This window comes from Pseudophryne corroboree, chromosome 3 (assembly GCF_028390025.1).
Source record: "Pseudophryne corroboree isolate aPseCor3 chromosome 3, aPseCor3.hap2, whole genome shotgun sequence".
Classification (NCBI taxonomy): domain Eukaryota; kingdom Metazoa; phylum Chordata; class Amphibia; order Anura; family Myobatrachidae; genus Pseudophryne; species Pseudophryne corroboree.
Window position 1 is genome coordinate 143,690,639 of NC_086446.1, and position 19,036 is coordinate 143,709,674.

General features: G+C 48.7%; 1 non-coding gene across 1 annotated transcript; it reads left to right on the forward strand.

The window, feature by feature from the left end:
* Nucleotides 1–16,171: 16,171 nt before the first annotated feature.
* LOC134898950 (U1 spliceosomal RNA) lies at nt 16,172–16,338 on the forward strand. Its single transcript, XR_010172638.1, has one exon. It is a non-coding gene; the product is annotated as a U1 spliceosomal RNA (small nuclear RNA).
* The last annotated feature ends 2,698 nt before the right edge of the window (nt 16,339–19,036 follow it).

The following is a 19,036-nucleotide window of genomic DNA, read 5'->3' on the forward strand; positions in this document are numbered from 1 at the left end:
TGGTTCATATGAAAAGATTAAACCACTTTTGGTAGGAATTGAGGACGGGTCCGCAATTCCGCTCTATCCACATGGAATACCAAATATGGGCTTTTATGTGACAAAGCCGCTAATTCCGACACTTGCCTAGCCGAAGCCAAGGTTAATAACATGACCACCTTCCACGTGAGATAATTTAACTCCACTGTTTTAAGTGGTTCAAACCAGTGTGATTTTAGAAAACTTAACACCACGTTAAGGTCCCAAGGTGCCACCGGAGGCACAAAAGGAGGCTGAATATGCAGCACTCCTTTTACAAAAGTCTGAACTTCTGGAGGAGAAGCCAATTCTTTTTGAAAGAAAATGGATAAGGCCGAAATCTGGACCTTAATAGAGCCTAATTGTAGGCCCAAATTCACTCCAGTTTGTAGGAAGTGAAGGAAACGGCCCAGATGGAATTCTTCCGTAGGAGCATTCCTGGCCTCACACCAAGAAACATAATTTCGCCATATACGGTGTAATGTTTTAACGTTACATCCTTCCTAGCCTTTATCAGCGTAGGGATGACCTCAACCGGAATGCTAGGATCCGGCATTCAACCGCCATGCCGTCAAACGCAGCCGCGGTAAGTCTTGGAACAGACAGGGCCCCTGATGCAATAGGTCCTGTCTTAGAGGGAGAGGCCACAGATCTTCTGTGAGCATTTCCTGCAGATCCGGATACCAGGTCCTCCGTGGACAATGAGGATTGTTCTCACTTTTCTTTGTCTTATTATCCTCAACACCTTTGGTATGAGAGGAAGAGGAGGAAATACATAGACCGACCGGAACACCCACGGTGTCACTAGGGCGTCTACAGCTACTGCCTGGGGGTCTCTTGACCTTGCGCAATACCTCTGTAGCTTTTTGTTGAGCCGGGACGGCATCATGTCTATCTGTGGCAGTTCCCACCGACTTGTAATCTGTGCAAAGACTTCCTGATGAAGTCCCCACTCTCCCGGATGTAGGTCGTGTCTGCTGAGGAAGTCTGCTTCCTAGTTGTCCACTCCCGGAATGAACACTGCTGACAGTGCGCTTGCGTGATTCTCCACCCAGCGAAGAATTCTGGTGGCTTGTGCCATCGCCACTCTGCTCCTTGTGCCGCCTTGGCGGTTTACATGAGCCACTGCGGTGACGTTGTCTGACTGGATCAGAACCGATTGGTCGCAAAGTAAGGTCTCCGCTTGACGTAGGGCATTGTATATGTTGATGTGAAGACAAGTCTCTTGACTTGACCAAAGACCTTGGAAATTTCTTCCCTGTGTGACTGCTCCCCAACCTTGGAGGCTTGCGTCTGTGGTCACCAGGATCCAGCCCTGAATGCTGAATCTGCGTCCCTCGAGAAGGTGAGCACTCTGCAGCCACCACAGGAGTGATACCCTGACCCTGGGGGACAGGGTGATCAACCAATGCATCTGTAAATGTGACCCGGACCACTTGTCCAGTAGGTCCCATTGGAAAGTCCTCGCATGGAACCTGCCGAATGGAATGGCCTCGTATGATGCCACCATCTTTCCCAGGACTCGAGTGCAGTGATGCACTGACACAAGTTTTGGTTTCAATAGGTTCCTGACAAGAGTCATGAGTTCCTGGGCCTTTTCTATCAGGAGATAAACCCTCTTCTGGTCCGTGTCCAGAATCATGCCCAAGAAAGACAGACGAGTAGTAGGAATCAACTGCGACTTCGGGATATTGAGAATCCAGTCGTGTTGCTGTAACACTTTCAGTGAAAGTGATACGCTGTTCAGCAACTGCTCTCTTGATCTCGCTTTTATGAGATCGCCCAAGTACGGGATAATTGTGACACCTTGCTTGCACAGGAGCACCATCATTTCTGCCATTACCTTGGTGAAAATTCTCAGGGCCATGGAGAGACCAAACAGCAACGTCTGAAATTGGCAATGACAGTCCTGTACCGCAAATCTGAGGTACGCCTGATGAGGTGGATAAATGGGGACATGAAGGTATGCATCCTGTACACAAATGCGGACAACAGGTGTCAAGCCGTGTGTTGCCTTTGTCAAGCTGTAATAAGTAGGGATAAGGACGTTAACCACCTCGGAACATCCTCCCTTATACGACACCTGCAGCGCATTCATCATAAGTCAGTGACAAGTTCAAAAACTTTGGATGACAGCGGAAGCAGTCCACTGACAACTAAATCCCTTCCTCTTGTAACCAAGCTCCTGCAAACCACACCACCAACTCCCTCAGTGTCAATTTCCTCCTTAGACAGGAGAGCCAATAGTCCTGCAGGCCATGTCACTGGCAAGTCTGACGAGTCCTCTCCTGCCTGGGATTCCTCCAATGCATCCTTGAGTGTAACGCCTACTGCTGCTGGCGCTGCTGTTGTTGCTGCTGGGAGTCGATCGTCATCCCAGAGGGGAAGTCGGAAGACCACTTGTACTACTTCCAGTAAGCAATTGACTGTCCAACAGTCCTTTGCGAGGAAGATGAAATATCACAGCAGTCATCCTGCTGCAAAGCGGATAACTCAGGTCTTGTCAGCCTGGGTGGTGAGAAACGTGGTTCCGGTATCCATCGTTAATTTACAGGCAACTAGAGACTTGATTGAGGTACTGTGTCCCCGGTACCAAATACCCTCTAGGTTCCATTTCTCTAGGCAGGCGATACCGAAAATGTACACAGACCTCAGAAAAAGAGTCACCAGTGTCCTAAAAAATGCAGTTGTACCCAATGTCCACTTGTCTGTGGTTAAGTGGAGCAGGGCAGACTCAGGACTATATGACTGTGACAGCCCACTGGGTAGATGTATTGCCCCCCGCAGCAAGAACAGCAGCGGCGGCACCAGTAGCAGCATCTCGCAATTGCCAACTCGTTCCTAGGCAGGCTACGCTTTGTATCACCGCTTTCCATAAGAGGCACACAGCTGACAACCTCTTACGGAAACTGAGGAACATCATCGCAGAATGGCTTACCCCAATTGGACTCTCCTGGGGATTTGTGACATCGGACAACGCCACCAATATTGTGCGTGCATTACATCTGGGCAAATTCCAGCACGTCCCATGTTTTGCACATACATTTAATTTGGTGGTGCAGAATTATTTAAAAAACGACAGGGGCGTGCAAGAGATGCTGTCGGTGGCCCGAAGAATTGCGGGCCACTTTCTGCCTTCAGCCACCGCATGTCGAAGACTGGAGCACCACCAAACATTCCTGAACCTGTCCTGCCATCATCTGAAGCAAGAGGTGGTAACGAGGTGGAATTCAACCCTCTATATGCTTCAGAGGATGGAGGAGCAGCAAAAGGCCATTCAAGCCTATACATCTGCCCACGAAATAGGCAAAGGAGGGGGAATGCACCTGACTCAAGCGCAGTGGAGAATGATTTCAACGTTGTGCAAGGTTCTGCAACCCTTTGAACTTGCCACACGTGAAGTCAGTTCAGACACTGCCAGCCTGAGTCAGTTCATTCCCCTCATCAGGCTTTTGCAGAAGAAGCTGGAGACATTGAAGGAGGAGCTAAAACAGAGCGATTCCACTAGGCATGTGGGACTTGTGGATGGAGCCCTTAATTCGCTTAACCAGGATTCAATCTGTTGAAATCAGAGCACTACATTTTGGCCACCGTGCTCGATCCTAGATTTAAAACCTACATTGTATCTCTTTCCGGCAGACACAAGTCTGCAGAGGTTCAAAGACCTGCTGGTGAGAAAATTGTAAAGTCAAGCGGAACGTGACCCGTCAACAGCTCCTCCTTCACATTCTCCCGCAACTGGGGGTGCGAGGAAAAGGCTAAGAATTCCGAGCCCACCCGCTGGCGGTGATGCAGGGCAGTCTGGAGTGAGTGCTGACATCTGGTCCGGACTGAAGGACCTGGCAACGATTACTGACATGTCGTCTACTGTCACTGCATATGATTCTGTCACCTTTGAAAGAATGGTGGAGAATTATATGAGCGACTGCATCCAGGTAGGCACGTCAGTATGTATACTGGCAGGAAAAAGAGGCAATTTGGAGGCCCTTGCACAAACTGGCTTTATTCTACCTAAGTTGCCCTCCCTCCAGTGTGTACTCCAAAAGAGTGTTTAGTGCAGCCGCTCACCTTGTCAGCAATCGGCGTACGAGGTTACTTCCAGAAAATGTGGAGAAGATGATGATCATCAAAATGAATTATAATCAATTCCTCCGTGGAGACATTCACCAGCAATTGCCTCCAGAAAGTACACAGGGATCTGAGATGGTGGATTCCAGTGGGGACGAATTAATAATCTGTGAGGAGGGGGATGTACACAGTGAAAGGGGTGAGGAATCGGAGGATGATGAGGTGGACATCTTGCCTCTGTAGAGCCAGTTTGTGCAAGGAGAGATTGATTGATTGATTCTTTTTTGGTGGGGGCACAAACCAACCAGTCATTTCAGTCAGTCGTGTGGCAGACCCTGTCGCTGAAATGATGGGTTCATCAATGTTTTTCTTTTCAATCTAAGCCCCTGCAGTTTTCTGTAAGCATCTGCTTCGCTATGATGATCAACAAGTCACATGGGCAAACACTCAGGGCTGGAGGCGTAGATCTTAGGACCAGCTGCTACAAGCATGGCAGAGGTGTCACTATCACTGGTGACACCCAGAGAGGTGGCGAAGGAGATTGTAATGCAGTGCGCGCAGATAAGCAGCGCAATGGTAAAAAGGAGGCATGGTCTCATAGGTAGGGGCGTGGCCTGAATCACCATTTTGTTGCTCCGGGTATCCCGGGGGTTGGGGGCTGCACCCGGGGACTAGTGTGTGAGTGGTGCTGGCTCCTGCACAGTGACAGAAACTGGGTGTTGCACGTAATGTCACAGTGAAACACCCATATTCTGTCACTGAAGAAGAGCCGGCACTTTGGTGTCACCCCCCTTGGCGGGTGACACTCGGGTGTGTGCCGCAACCCTGTTGTGATGCCACTGACCCATGGGAAGCTTTACGTGGCTTACCCATGTGTTAGTAGCCCCAAGCATCTTTTGTGTTAGTCCCTGAAGAAAAACTTCAAATATTGTTTACAATTTTGTAATCAATGGGCCTAATTCAGTAAGGATTGCAAATTCTGCTAAGTAACAGAATTTGCAATCCTTTGGTTCGCATGCTGGGGCCACCCATCACAGGGCATGGCCACCCAGCATGCCGCCTCCCTTCTTGACCACGCTGAAATTGCAGTCTCAGTGCAGTTCAGCGTGATCATAAAAAATGGGTTAGCCTCCTGTTGGTGCAGACTGTACGTGTGCGCAGGAAACCGCCACCATTTTTGTGATCGCAGCGGCTGCATGTGATGTCATGCAGCCGCTCTGACCATGCCTCATGTTTCTCCGTTGCCGACCCCATTTTGTAGCCCTGCACCGCTCCATCTCCGACTTTGAAATGGATTGTTGCTGACCCCCCCCCCCCCCCGCACCGATTGACAGTCAGAGGTGATCGCATTATCTGCGGGGTGCCACAGAAAATGCAGGCGCATGCGTATGCTCTTAGCAATTTTTGCAGTTGGATTGCTTATTGCGATTACAATCCAACCTGAATCAGGCTCTATTACCTATCACAATGCACTGCAGGTAGTACAAAATGGGGTTAATATAGGAGAAAAACCCCCAGAGCTGTGCTCCTTAACTGTCCCTGGTGGCTAGTGGAGCGGCTGCCCAGTAATCAGTGTCCACGCCAGTGCGCACACGGCCCGCCCCCTACAGCCACGCTGGATCTCGGTATAGTGTGGGCACAGAAGCCCCTTACCTCCCTTTCATCAGCGGCCTCGTGATCCCGGAGGGCGGTGTGTGTGTGACTGACCTTAGGAAGAAACCGGAGCCTCCGCTGCAGTGACCCAGCAACCAGGGCACGGGAGTATACTGCGCCGCTGGGAGTGATGGAGCTGCAGTAAAGATGTCTATTAGACCTAGCCTGCTGCAGCCCTTGTAGATTCTTATAAAAAAAAGTTCTTCTTTTCTTGTCAAAATTAATAGCTAAGAATAGGCTGCCTGAGGCAGCCCCCTGTTAAGTGGCCTGCTACTGAAGGCACCAACTACAAACTGAGCTCCCTGTTCATGGAAGCGAGGTTATAGAGCAGGGGGCGCTGAGCATCTTGGGAACAGTCAAAAGCTTTGAGCCTGTTGGTGCCTCAGATCAAGATCCTACTCTACACCCCAATGTGAATCCTTGTGGAGTCCAGTGTACCCCACAGAAGAAATGAATGTGTCACACCCATTGGCAGCAACATTAGAATAGCTGCTGATGGGCACAATTGAGAAAGGAAGGGGGGAAAACATTTGAATCCAGCACATATATGTAATTTGAATATGTAATTTGTACCTTCCTACTTTAAAATGTAATGGATGAACCTCACCCTGTGAGAACTATCTTTATGATCAAGAGATCTCATATGCAAGATAAGTATGTGTTGGCAGAGGCGCTCACTGGGCAGAGATGCTGATCGCATCTCTGGCATGTGCCGGTGCACTGCGGCACCAGCACACACACACACTTCAGACCTGATCTCCTGTTGTGTGAATATGCACAGCAGAGATCAGGTCTGAATTAGACCCTATATACAGCTGTCAGTAAGGCAGGGATCTGCTGCTGCCAGTGAGGCAGGGATCTGCTGCTGCCAGTGAGGCAGGGATCTGCTGCTGCCAGTGAGGCAGGGATCTGCTGCTGCCAGTGAGGCAGGGATGTGCTGCTGTCAGTGAAGCAGTGATCTGCTGCTGTCAGTGAGGCAGTGATCTGCTGCTGTCAGTAAGGCAGGGATGTGCTGCTATAAGTGAGGCAGGTATGTGCTGCTGTCAATGAGGCAGGGATGTGCTGCTGTCAGTGAAGCAGGGATGTGCTGCTGTCAGCAAGGCAGTGATCTGCTGCCCACTATCTCCCTATCACCCCTGCCTGAGTCACACACTTTCCCTGTCACCCCTGCCCCAGTTACCCACTATCTCCCAGTCACCGCTGCCTCAGTTAACCACTATACCTGCGACCCCTGCCTCAGTCACCCACTATACCAGTCACCCCTGCTTTAGTCACCCACTATCTGTCACCCCTGCCTCAGTCAACCACTATCTCCATATCACCCCTGCCTCAGTCACCCACTATCCCTGTCACCCCTGCCTCAGTCTCCTACTGTCCCTGTCACCCCTGCCACAGTCATCCACTATATCCCTATCACCCCTGCCTTAGTCACTGACTATCTCCCAGTCACCCCGGCCTCAGTCACCCACTATCTCCCACTCATACATGCTTCAGTCACCCACTATCTCCCAGTCATCCCTGCCTCAGTCACCTACTGACACCAGTGCAGACATTTCTGCTGCGGCCTCTCCACTCTCCAGCGTGAACGTCCTGACGACTGAGGAAATCCGCTTCCCAGTTGAGGACTCCGGGAATGAACACTGCCGATATTGCTGGCAGATGACGTTCTACCCAACTGAGGATTTTTGATACTTCCAGCTTTGCTATGCAATTTCGAGTGCCGCCTTGATGATTTGTGTACACTACCGTGGTGGCGTTGTCCGATTGTACTTGAACAGGCCTGTTCTGTACTAGAGGCAGGGCCAGTGTCAATGAATTGAACACTGCCTGCAATTCCAGAATGTTTATCGGGAGGAGAGATTCCTCCCTGGTCCACCGATGGTGAAGGGTCGTCATCACGGCCATGACCTTGGTGAATTTCCGAGGTGCCGTGGCCAAACCAGAAGGCAGGACCTGAAATCGAAAAACTAACCAGGCACAACACTGCTTAGCTTCCAACATCAGATGAGATTGGACATATCCAGTGTGATGCGGCTGTAGATGATTTTTGCTGTTTCTAACTTCTACTTCTAACTACTGGTACATCAATTAATAAGTTTCAAAATAGAATGCATCAAGAGAACGGTGTTGGTAGTATAAAACTACCTACAGCACCTGGTATTCCCAGGTGGTCTCACATCCAAGAACAAACCAGGCCTAAAATCAGGTGATATTGGGCATATACAGTGTGGTGTGGCTGTAGATGAGCTTAGTGGTTTCTGTTAGAGTTCTTCTACTTCTAACTACTCGTACATAAATGAGTAAGCGGACGATTTATTAAACCTGGTGAAATGATAATTTGCATGGTGATAAAGTACCAGCCAATCAGCTCCTAATTGCCATGTCACAGGCTGGGTTTGAAAAATGACAGTTAGGAGCTGACTGGCTGGTACTTTATCACCTTGCACTTTATCAGTTCACCAGGCTTAATAGATCTGCCCCAATGTTTCAAAATGGAATGCATCAAGAGAACGGTGTTAGTATTGTAAAAATACACACAGCTCCTGGTATTTCCTGGTGGTCTCCCATCCAAGTACTAAAACCAGGACCAACACTGCTCAGCTTCCATGATCAGGAGAGATTGGGCAAATCCAGTGTGCTGTGGCTGTAGATGAGCTGGTGGTTTTTATTACAGCTCTTCTACTTCTAACTTCTGGTACATAAAAGAATACATGTAAAAATTAAATCTACCAAGAAAATGGTGTTGGTAGTTTAAAAACACCTAAAGAATCTGATACTACCAAGCAGTCTCCCATCCATGTATTAACAAAGTCCAATACTGCTTTGCTTCAAAAATCAAATGAGATTGGGCATATCCAGTGTGGTGTGGCTTTAGATAAGCTTTGTGGTTTCTGTTAGAGCTCTTCTACTTCTAACTACTGGTACATTAATGAATATGTATAAGGTTGTAGTTTATCCAATATGCCTTTACTACCTTACCTTTCAACCCCCCCTCCCTCCCCTCTTCTCCTTATAGCTTCCTTAGTTCTCTCCTCCTCATGTGTGCGTTATTTGTTTTCTCATACGTCCTAGATGATGCTGGGGTCACATTAAGAACCATGGGGTATAGACGGGATCCGCAGGAGACATGGGCACTTTAAGACTTTCAAAGGGTGTGAACTGTCTCCTCCCTCTATGCCCCTCCTCCAGACTCCAGTTTTAGTATTGTGCACAGTGATACTGGATGCACTACAGGGGAGCTCTACTGAGTTTCTCTGAAAAGACTTGTTAGTTTTTTTTATTTTCAGGGAGGCTGCTGGCAACAGTCTCCCTGCTTCGTGGGACTTAGGGGAGAGAAGTATGACCAACTTCTAGTGAGTTCAATGGCTCTGCTTCAGGCTGACAGGACACCATTAGCTCCTGAGGGTGCTGATCGCTGGGTACGCCTAGATGCACACTCCCGCAGCCTGCCGTCACCCCCTTACAGAGCCAGAAAACAGGTGAGTAGCAGAAGAACAGAAGACTTCTTCTCCAGTGATGGCATTCTGAGGTACCGAGCAGCGAGCGGAACGCTGCGCGCCATGCTCCCACACAAACGCAGGCACTGCAGGGTGCAGGGCACGGGGGGGGGGGCACCCTGGGCAGCATAAATTCCTCACAAAAGGCTGGAAAAAGTGGACATTAGTGCCTGGGCACTGTCCTTACCCCGCTAGCGTAATTAATTATTTCTGAGCGGGACAGATACGCGCCATTACAGTAGCGGGGCTTCTTCCTCACCTCACCAGAACATCTTTAGAGCATTACAAGTCTATCACTATAGAGTTTATTATTTCCCAGACTGTGTACTTTTGGCGCTGGATTGTGAGCTGAAAAATCCTCTGTGTCCCTCTGACAGATTTACTGACGGTCTGTCCCCCATAAGCCGATGTGTCTGTGGGTACTTGGTACATGTGTGTCAACATGTCGGTGGCTGAATGTTTTTTCCAAGAGGAAACTATATTAGGAATGCAGACATATGATGGTGGCCCTGTTGGCACCACCAATAACTGACTGGATAAAAGTTTCAGTAATATCAGAGTAAGGTTGGATAAATCTGTGTCCCAGACACAGACGTAGAGAATAGATGTGATGTTCATGGCTATGTTTCTTTTCCCTCAGGCCCCGCGGGGTCGCAAAAATGTTATTTTGCCCAGTTACTACACACTGATACTGACACGGATACTGATTCCTATGTCGACCATAATGTTTCCTGATTAGATCCAATATTGGCAAGGAGCATTCAGTACATGATTGTGGATATTAAGGACATATTAAAATCACTGAAGGCCCTGCTGTTCCTGACAAAGGGGTCTATATGTATGTATATATAGATATATAATGAAAGCTGATGTAACGTTCCTCCATCTCTGTTTGAGAAAGTCTGGGCCAGCTCGACAAGATGGTTTCAAATCCCCAAAAGGATTCTGGTTGTTTATTCATTTCCCGCCGCGGACAGAATAAAGTGGGAGTCACCCCCTGTTCTGCACGGGGCCCTGTCACAAATCCAGCGGATCGTATGCAGGAAGCTACATTATTTCTAGTTATGTAACCAAGGGTACATTACTTAGACCTGCCATTACATGTGCATGGGTGAGTAGTAGTATTCAAGAATTGGTCGAATACCTTGTCATCCGATATAGATACCTTGGAGAGATGGGATACTCCTTACGTTGTATCATATCAAGGACACTGCAGCATACTTACGTGAGACTGCAAGGGATATAGGACTCTTGAGTTCACGGGCCAATTTCATGGCAGTCTCGGATAGGAGGGCATTGTGGATTCACCAAGAGAATGCTGATGCTGACTCCAAGAAGAAAGGGAGTCTCTTCCCTATGAAGGTGAAGCGTTGTTTGGTGACTGCCTAGTTAATTTGATCTCGGCAGCTCCCGCAGGTAAGTCAACCTTCTTGCCCTATGTTCCCTCCCAACGGATGAAGACGCATCATTATCTGATGCAGTCATTTCGGCCCAATAGATATGCAAGAAGTTAAGATTCCCCTTTCTTTGCAGGTAGAGGAAGGAGAAGAGGGAAGAGGTCTGCATCCTCTTCAAGATCGCAGGAGCAGAGATCATCCTCTGCTTCTGCCAAATCCACCGCATGACGCTGGGGCTCTCTTGCAGGAGCCCGCACCAGTGGGGGCACGTCTAAAACTCTTCAGTCAGTTCTGGATTCATTCGGACATGGACTCGTGTGTTTTACAAATAGTGTCCCAAGGGTACAAACTGGGGTTTCAAGACGTTCCCCCTCACCGATTGTTCAAATCGGCTTTAGTCGGCAGGGAGAAGGTTTTTATTCAAGCCTCTTCGAGGTCCCTAAGCCGGACAGCTCGGTCAGACCAATCTGAAATCTGAAATCCCTCAATTTCTACCTAAGGAAATTAAATTTCAAGATGGAATCTCTCAGTGCAGTGATCTCCAGTCCGGAGGAAGGAGATTTCATGGTTTTGGTAGACATAAAGGATGCCTACTTACATGTTCCCATTTAGCCTCTGCATCAAGCTACCTGAGGTTTGCAATTCAGTATTGTCATTACCAATTTCAGACATTGCCGTTTGGTCTGTCCACGGCTCTGAGGATTTTCACCAGGGTGATCGCAAGCAAGGAGTAACAATTATCCCGTACTTGGATGATCTTTTGATAAAGGCGAAATCCAGGGACCAGTTAGTGCAAAACATTGCACTCTCCCTGACAGTTCTTCAACAACATAGTTGGCTCCTAAACTTGCCAAAATCGCAGTTGGTCCCAATGACGCGGTTGTTGTTTTTGGGAGTGATACTGGACACAGAAGAGGTTTTCTTCCAGTGGAAAGGCTCTGGAGATCCAGAGTCTGGTCAAACAAATTCTGAAACCAGCAAGAGTGTTAATCCATCAATGCATTTGGTTGCTGGGTAAGATGGTTGCGGCCTACGAGCCCATTCAGTTTGGCTGGTTCCATGCCAGAGTGTTCCAGTGGGACCTGTTGGACAAGTGGTCCGGATACCACCTACACACGCACCGGAGGATAATCCTGTCTTCCAAGACCAGAATCTCACTCCATTGGTGGCTGCACAGTTCTCACCTCCTAGAGGGGCGAAGGTTCGGGATCCAGGACTGGATCCTAGGGACCATGGATGCAACCCTCCGAGGCTGGGGAGCAGTCACACAGGGGGAAAATGTCCAAGGAAGATGGTCAAGTCGGGAAAGTTGTCTCCACATAAATGTTCTGGAGTTAAGGGCCATTTAATAACTGCAGACACAGTACGCACTGGGACGGGTGCCCAGCATCCTCTACGGACTAAGAGAAAAGGATTTACCGGTAGGTATTAAAATCCTATTTTCTCTAACGTCCTAGAGGATGCTGGGGACTCCGTAAGGACCATGGGGATAGACGGCTCCGCAGGAGACATGGGCACTTTAAGAAAGACTTTAGTTCTGGGTGTGCACTGGCTCCTCCCTCTATGCCCCTCCTCCATACCTCAGTTTGATACTGTGCCCAGTGGAGACTGGGTGCTTTTCAGGAGCTCTCCTGAGCTTTCTGACAGAAAGTATTTTGTTAGGTTTTTAATTTTCAGGGAGCACTGCTGGCAACAGACTCCCTGCATCGAGGGGAGAGAAGCAGCCCTACTCTCCAAGTTGCAAGGTCCTGCTTCTTAAGCTACTGGACACCATTAGCTCCAAAGGGATTAGCTCCAAAGGGATTGGTACGCAGGATCTCACCCTCGCCGTCCGTCCCAGAGCCGCGCCGCTGTCCCCCTCGCAGAGCCGGAAGATAGAAGCCGGGTGAGTATGAGAAGAAAAGAAGACTTCAGAGGCGGCAGAGGACTTCATGATCTTCATTGAGGTAACGCACAGCACTGCAGCTGTGCGCCATTGCTCCCATACACCTCACATACTCCGGTCACTGTAAGGGTGCAGGGCGCAGGGGGGGCGCCCTGGGCTGCAATATAAACCTCTTTTTGGCAGAAATATAACATATATATACAGCTGGGCACTGTATATATGTATGAGCCCCCGCCAATTGTACAGTTTAAGCGGGACAGAAGCCCGCCGCCGAGGGGGCGGGGCTTCTCCCTCAGCACTCACCAGCGCCATTTTTTCTCCACAGCACCGCTGAGAGGAAGCTCCCCGGACTCTCCCCTGCTTATACCACGGTAGACAAGAGGGTTGAAAAGAGAGGGGGGGGGGCACATAATTTGGCGCAAATTACATACAGCAGCGCTACTGTGCAAACATTAAGTTACTGTGCTATTCCTGGGTTATATAGCGCTGGGGTATGTGCTGGCATACTCTCTCTCTGTCTCTCCAAAGGGCAGAGCCGGCCATAGGCATAGGCAAACTAGACAATTGCCTAGGGCATTTGATATGCCTAGGGGCATCAGCAACTTCTGCTGATTAAAATGATATGCGGCATGCCTATATTCTGTGTGTAGCATTTCATATGCAGATACAGCCACAGTCTCACACAGTATATAGGCGTGCTGCATATCATTTTAATCGGCAGAAGCTGCGTGTGCATCCTAACAACATAGCAATGCAAATAAGATGCATTTTAATAAAAAAAAGGTGCCCCAACGTTAGCATTGAGGCAAGATTTATGAGGACACATCTGTATCCAAGCAGAGGCAGAGGTCACAGTGTTAGTGGCAGTGTGAGTGCTGTGTGCATGTGAGTGGGTTGATTGTGCAGTAGTGTTCGGAATATGAGTAAGGAGCATTATGTGTGTCATGTAAAAATGCATTAATAATGTGCAACATATGTGTAAGGGGCACTATGTGTGTCATTATGTGTATAAGGGCATTAATAATGTGCGGCATATGTGTAAGGGACATTGGTGGTCATTCCGAGTTGTTCGCTCGGTAATTTTCTTCGCATCGCAGCGATTTTCCGCTAATTGCGCATGCGCAATGTTCGCTCTGCGACTGCGCAAAGTAAATTTGCTATGCAGTTAGGTATTTTACTCACGGCATTACGAGGTTTTTTCTTTGTTCTGCTGATCGTAGTGTGATTGACAGGAAGTGGGTGTTTCTGGGCGGAAACTGGCCGTTTTATGGGTGTGTGTGAAAAAACGCTGCCGTTTCTGGGTAAAACGCGGGAGTGTCTGAAGAAACGGGGGAGTGTCTGGGCGAACGCTGGGTGTGTTTGTGACGTCAAACCAGGAACGAAACTGACTGAACTGATCACAGTTGTCGAGTAAGTCTGGAGCTACTCAGAAACTGCTAAGAAGTGTCTATTCGCAATTCTGCTAATCTTTCGTTCGCAATTTTGATAAGCTAAGATTCACTCCCAGTAGGCGGCGGCTTAGCGTGTGCAATGCTGCTAAAAGCAGCTTGCGAGCTAACAACTCGGAATGAGGGCCATTATGTGTAAAAGGGCATTAATAAAGGTTGTCATAATGTGTAAGACGCATTATGTTTATAAGGACATTAATGATGTGTCTCATATGTGTAAGGGGCATTACTGTGTGGAATTATGTGTATAAATGCATTACTAATGTGTGGCATTATGTGTATAAGGTGCTCTAATATGTAGCGTTGTGTATAGAAAGGGCATTTACTGTGTCGTCTAATGTGAATAAAGAGCAATAGGGTGTGGTGTAATGTAAATAAGGAGCAATTCAGTGTGATGTAATGTGAATAAGGAGCACTACTGTGAGAAGTAACGTTTATAAGGTAAAGTGATACTACTGTGGGATGTAATGTGAATTATGGACACTATCGCGTGATCAAATGTGAATAAAATTGCAGTACTGTGTGGCAGAATTTTAATTGGGGGTACTATTGTGTGGACATGCCCATTGCCAGCAAAAACACACCCCTTTTTGGACTGTGCGCCAAATGTGCGAACTGTTCCTGTTTAAAATATAGGGGGTACAAACACCAAAATAAGTACTGTTATGGGGGTGAGGGTTGATGGTGCTGGGAAAGAGGTGCAAGGTCAGAGGCGGAACCAGCGGTGGTGCTAGGGGGCACCAGGCAAAATTTTGCCTAGGGCATCATATTGATTAGGGCCAGTTCTGCCAAAGGGCCTTGTGGGGGAAATGTCTTCAGTAAAAGCATTCCCTGTGTGTGTGGTGTGTCGGTACGCGTGTGTCGACATGTCTGAGGAAGAAGGCTATATTAGAGAGGAGCGGGAGCAAATGAATGTGGTGTCTCCGCCGACACCTGATTGGATGGATATGTGGAATGTTTTAAATGCTAGTGTAAACTCATTGCACAAAAGATTAGACAAGGCTGAAGCTTTGGGACAGTCAGGGTCTCAACCCATGCCTGATCCTATGTCGCAGGGACTGTCAGGGTCTCATAAGTGCCCACTATCCAGATTGTTGACACAGATACCGACACGGATTCTGACTCCAGTGTCGATTACGATGATGCAAAGTTACAGCCAAAATTGGCAAAATACATTTGATATATGATTATGGCAATAAAAGATGTTTTGCACATCACAGAGGAGCCCCCTATCCCTGACAAGAGGGTACATATGTACAAGGGAAAGAAGCCTGAGGTAACCTTTTCCCCTCACACGAGCTGAACGAGTTATGTGAAAAAGCTTGGGAATCTCCTGCAGATTTCCAAAAGGATTCTTATGGCGTATCCTTTCCCATCAACGGATAGGTTACGATGGGAATCCTCCCCTTGGGTGGACAAAGCATTAACACGCTTATCCAAGAAGTTAGCCCTCCCGTCCCAGGATACGGCTACCCTCAAAGAGTCTGCTGACCGCAAACAGGAGATTACCCTGAAGTCCATTTATACACATTCAGGTACCTTACTCAGACCGGCAATTGCGTCGGCCTGGGTGTGTATGTGTAGTGCTGTAGCGGCATGGACGGATACCCTAGATAAGGATACTATTTTATTGCCCCTGGGGCATATAAGAGATGCTGTCCTATATATGTGTGTATGCAAACTACAGGTGGTGCTGCATGGCTCACACCCTTTTACTTGTCTTGTAGAGCAACTCTGGAGCTGTTACTGGGTCCAGCTGCTGCAAGAAATCAGCTTGAATGCTTCAGGGGCTGGGGCATGGCCAACATGAGCCCCACACTGATGGGGGTGTATAAAGCGATCTAGGGGTCATCCAAGCGCAACCCCACAAAGGCCGCCATGCCCTGCGCGACCATTTTCTCTTTTCATATGCAGACGAGGGTTGCAGCCAACTATACCCATTGCTTGGATGACATCACCATATGCGAATCCATCTGCTGCAGGCCTTCCCCCAGGAATGCTTGCACTAGTTGTTGCATTTGGTTTGTTGTTTGGGGGGTGCTTCAGTATTAGGCAGCCTTCTGCCCTCACACATTCGTCTGAAAATGTGTTCTCCCTGCAGTTGTTGTCCCCAGATGAGAGTTCCCTTGTGCTGCCTCAGTTGAATCTCCTTTACTTGACGGAGGTGTGCCTGAGCAGCGGCCCTCCCCAGCCCTTTCTCAAATCATACTTATTTTGCTTAGGTGATACCATGGTCATGAAGATTGTTTTCCCAGGGTGAGGTTCATTCATTGCATTCTGGGTATGCTGACCTCTGTGATTTCCCCAAATGTGGGAATCTCGACTGCATAATTTGTGGTAGGGGGGGGGGACTGCATTTGTGCTTTCCCCTGGTTGGCTCTGGTATAATTTAGATCTCATTGTCTCAGGTCTCTCTCCAGCCTAGTTTGCTGTCTGTTTCCACTTCTCTTTTCTTGAGCCCCTCCCTTCTATGCCCTTGCGCACTATCCTGACTTCTCCCGTCTGCTTACTTTGTGCCTTCCAACGCACAATGCGAACTAAAGGTGGTGTTGCAGGGCCCACACCCTTTTATTTGCCTTACAGAGCAGCTCTGGAGCTGTTACAGTGCCCAGCTGCTGCAAGAAATCAGCTTGAATGCTTCAGGGGCTGGGGCATGGCCAACATGAGCCCCACACCAAAGGAGGGTGGGGGGTGTTCAATGCGAACTAGGGGTCATCCAAGCGCCCCTTTTCTTTTTTCATATGCAGATGAGGGTTCCAGCCAACTTTGGCCCACTGCTTGGATGACATCACCGTATGCAAATCCGTCTGCTGCAGACCTTTCCCCAGGAATGCTTGTACTAGTTGTTGCATATGGTTTGATGTTTGAGGGTGCTTCAGTATTAGGCAGCCTTCCGCCCTCTCATTTTCATCTGAAAAGATGTGGTCTCCCTGCAGTTGTTGTCCCCAGACAAGAGTTCCCTTGTGCTTCCTCAGTTGAATCTCCTTAACTTGACGGGGGTGTGCTCGAGCAGCCGCCCTCCACAGCCCTATCCCAACACATGCTTTTCTTGCGTATGAGATCTCTTGATCATGAAGATAGTTCTCACAGGGTGAGGTTCATCCATTACATTTTAAAGTAGGAAGGTACAAATTACATATTCAAATTACATATATGTGCTGGATTCAAATGTTTTCCCCCCTTCCTTTCTCAATTGTGCCCATCAGCAGCTATTCTAATGTTGCTGCCAATGGGTGTGACACATTCATTTCTTCTGTGGGGTACACTGGACTCCACAAGGATTCACATTGGGGTGTAGAGTAGGATCTTTATCTGAGGCACCAACAGGCTCAAAGCTTTTGACTGTTCCCAAGATGCTCAGCGCCCCCTGCTCTATAACCTCGCTTCCATGAACAGGGAGCTCAGTTTGTAGTTGGTGCCTTCAGTAGCAGGCCACTTAACAGGGGGCTGCCTCAGGCAGCCTATTCTTAGCTATTAATTTTGACAAGAAAAGAAGAACTTTTTTTATAAGAATCTACAAGGGCTGCAGCAGGTTAGGTCTAATAGACATCTTTACTGCAGCTCCATCACTCCCAGCGGCGCAGTATACTCCCGTGCCCTGGTTGCTGGGTCACTGCAGTGGAGGCTCCGGTTTCTTCCTAAGGTCAGTCACACACACACCGCCCTCCGGGATCACGAGGCCGCTGATGAAAGGGAGGTAAGGGACTTCTGTGCCCACAGTATACCGAGATCCAGCGTGGCTGTAGGGGGTGGGCCATGTGCGCACTGGCGTGGACACTGATTACTGGGCAGCCGCTCCACTAGCCACCAGGGACAGTTAAGGAGCACAGCTCTGGGGGGGTTTTCTCTTATATTAACCCCATTTTGTACTACCCGCAGTGCATTGTGATAGGTAATAGAGCCTGATTCAGGTTGGATTGCAATCGCAATAAGCAATCCAACTGCAAAAATTGCTAAGAGCATACGCATGCGCCTGCATTTTCTGCGGCACCCCGCAGATAATGCGATCGCTTCTGACTGTCAATTGGTGCTCGGGGGGGGGTCAGCAACAATCCATTTCCAAGTCGGAGATGGAGCGGTGCATGGGCAGGGCTACAAAATGGGGTCGGCAACGGAGAAACAGGAGGCGTGGTCAGAGCTGCTGCATGACATCACATGCAACAGCTGCGATCACAAAAATGGTGGCGGCTTCCTGCGCACACATACAGTCTGCACCAACAGGAGGCTAACCCATTTTTTATGATCACGCTGAACTGCACTGAGACTGCAATTTCAGCGTGGTCAAGAAGGGAGGCGGCATGCTGGGTGGCCCCAGCATGCGAACCAAAGGATTGCAAATTCTGTTACTTAGCAGAATTTGCAATCCTTACTGAATTAGGCCCATTGATTACAAAATGTATTTGTAAATATTTGAAGTTTTTCTTCAGGGACTAACACAAAAGATGCTTGGGGCTACTAACACATGGGTAAGCCACGTAAAGCTTCCCATGGGTCAGTGGCATCACAACGGGGTTGCGGCCCACACCCGAGTGTCACCCGCCAAGGGGGGTGACACCAAAGTGCCAGCTCCTCTTCAGTGACAGAATATGGGTGTTTCACTGTAACATTACGTGCAACACCCAGTTTCTGTCACTGTGCAGGAGCCAGCAAAACTCACACACTAGTCCCCGGGTGCAGCACTCAACCCCCGGGATACCCGGAGCAACAAAATGGAGATTCAGGAAAACAGGCCACACCCCTACCTATGAGACCATGCCTCTTTTTACCATTGCGCTGCTTATCTGCGCGCACTGCATTACAATCTCCCTCGCTGCCTCTCTGGGTGTCACCAATGATAGTGACACCTTTGCCATGCTTGTAGCAGCTGGTCCTAAGATCTACGCCTCCAGCCCTGAGTGTTTGCCCTTGTGACTTGTTGATCATCATAGCGAAGCAGATTCTTACAGAAAACTGCAGGGGCTTAGATTGAAAAGAAAAACATTGACGAACCCATCATTTCAGCAACAGGGTCTGCCACACGGCTGACTGAAATGACTGGTTGGTTTGGGCCCCCACCAAAAAAGAAGCAAT